This window comes from Arachis ipaensis, chromosome B8 (genome assembly GCF_059453495.1).
Source record: "Arachis ipaensis isolate K30076 ecotype BB chromosome B8, ASM5945349v1, whole genome shotgun sequence".
Taxonomy (NCBI): Eukaryota; Viridiplantae; Streptophyta; class Magnoliopsida; order Fabales; family Fabaceae; genus Arachis; species Arachis ipaensis.
This window is the reverse complement of record NC_142443.1, coordinates 129,647,096-129,649,020: the sequence shown is the minus strand read 5'-3', so window position 1 is coordinate 129,649,020 and position 1,925 is coordinate 129,647,096.

Sequence of the window (1,925 nt, the reverse complement as noted above, 5' to 3'; positions counted from 1 at the left end):
AAGCTTGGATAAGCATATCTTCTAACTACATAAAACAACTCCGCTGCACATATTGTGGTTTCTTGTTGCTTCCTGATCTAAGATATGAAAAGATTGATGCATGTTGCCTATCCAATTTAGCTAGTTGAAGATCCAGTACTGAAGGCATTCTGAGATTGGTGTAGTATTTGACTTTGACCCATGTTTTTTTTTTGAACAACTTGACTCTAGAAAAACATGGTTTGACTAGTATGCTTTGGTCATGATTTCTCTATGTTCATCTGCTGTTCATATTAAATAAAAATGTTTTGCTCCTTGAAAAAGTAGTCTTTTTCATTCAAAAAAAATTGTTTTAACATTTGAATTTGGAAATAATTGTGAAGTGAGTATATAACTATTAAGAAAAGTGTTGCAGGCTAGAATCATTGGTGGGATAAACAAATTACTTGATCTTATGGACATGGTAAAACTGTGGGATTATATTCATGACTCTTTTGAACATGGTAAAAGAAATGCTATACACCCAATGATTGACAAGTTATGAAGCATGGTATGCATGCTATTCATAAATCTGCTTATGTACTGCTTTGTTGTAAAGGCTTTTATATAATCGGTTCTAAATCCGGATAAAAATCGAGGATCAATGATGGTAAACATAGTTTTTATGATTTAAAAAGATTGATATGATATACTTGGACCCAATTTGAAATATGTTGCTTTTATGATATGAGGTGATATAATGTACTTGATCTAGTTTGATCTTAAAAGATGTCTTTTATTATCTGAAAAAAATTGAGATCACATACTTGAACTAGTTTGAAATAAAGAATCTTATAAATTATGATTTGAAAAGTTGGTGGAATGACATATTTGATCCAAAATTTGACATGATGTAGTTGACTCAATCAAATAATTTTTATGATCCGAAAAAATTTGAGATATTACATACTTGATCCAATTTGAAATAAAGGAGGGTATACATTGCTTTTATCATTTGAGAAATTGGTGGAATGGTATACTCTACCTAAACATTTGTTGCTTTTATAATCGGAAAAAAGGTGGAAATACAATCTAGTTGACTTTAGAATTTGAAATAAATGGTGTTAACTTTTTTTTTTTAATCAAGAGGATAGTGATATTGATACTTCACTCTAAATTTTATAATAGTCTGCTTTTATGGTCGCGGTGGAAATAAACTGTGATGGCTTGAACATGTGCAGCATGTTAGGGCATCACAATGACGTGTGGTTTAGGGATTGTTTTTTATGCAAGTCTATGGTTGTGAATGGAATACTGCCAAGTGCATTATAGAGGAGTAGGAGGAATTGATTTTGATGTAGATGATTGTTCATATCCTGGCCCAACATTAAAGGTCCAGGTCCAAATAAAAAGCCCAATAGATTGGCTCTTACTCGACACCGACCTTCTCTTAAGAAGTCGGTTCTAACGACGACTTGCTCTAAAGAAGTCGGGATCGACTGATAGCTGGCAGATAGCACTTATTCAAATAAGTAACTGCCCCTAAAATCTCTCAACCCACTTCCAAGAACCATGTCTCAACTTCTCTAAGATAAAGGGACGGTTATCCTCCTTAAAAGGTGGAACTATTCCAACGGTGGTTATTAGTTCACCACTATAAATACACTGACACCACTCAGGTATTCCTAAGTTCTAATACTCTTTAAACCTGCTTATACTCTTGCTGACTTAGGCATCGGAGTGTCTTTGCAAGTACCACCCTCCACTCTCACTCACAAGTCGGAAGGAGGCTCCCAGACGCGAACCTGTTCGAGGGCTTCCTCCACTAGACGATTGGGCCAACTTAACGAGTCTAGTCCATTAATCTCCAGTTACCCATCGTAACATTGGCGCCGTTGTCGGGGACCCGAGAGATCAACTAGTAATGGCGAACAATTCACCCGAATATAGCCACACAGCGTCCGATT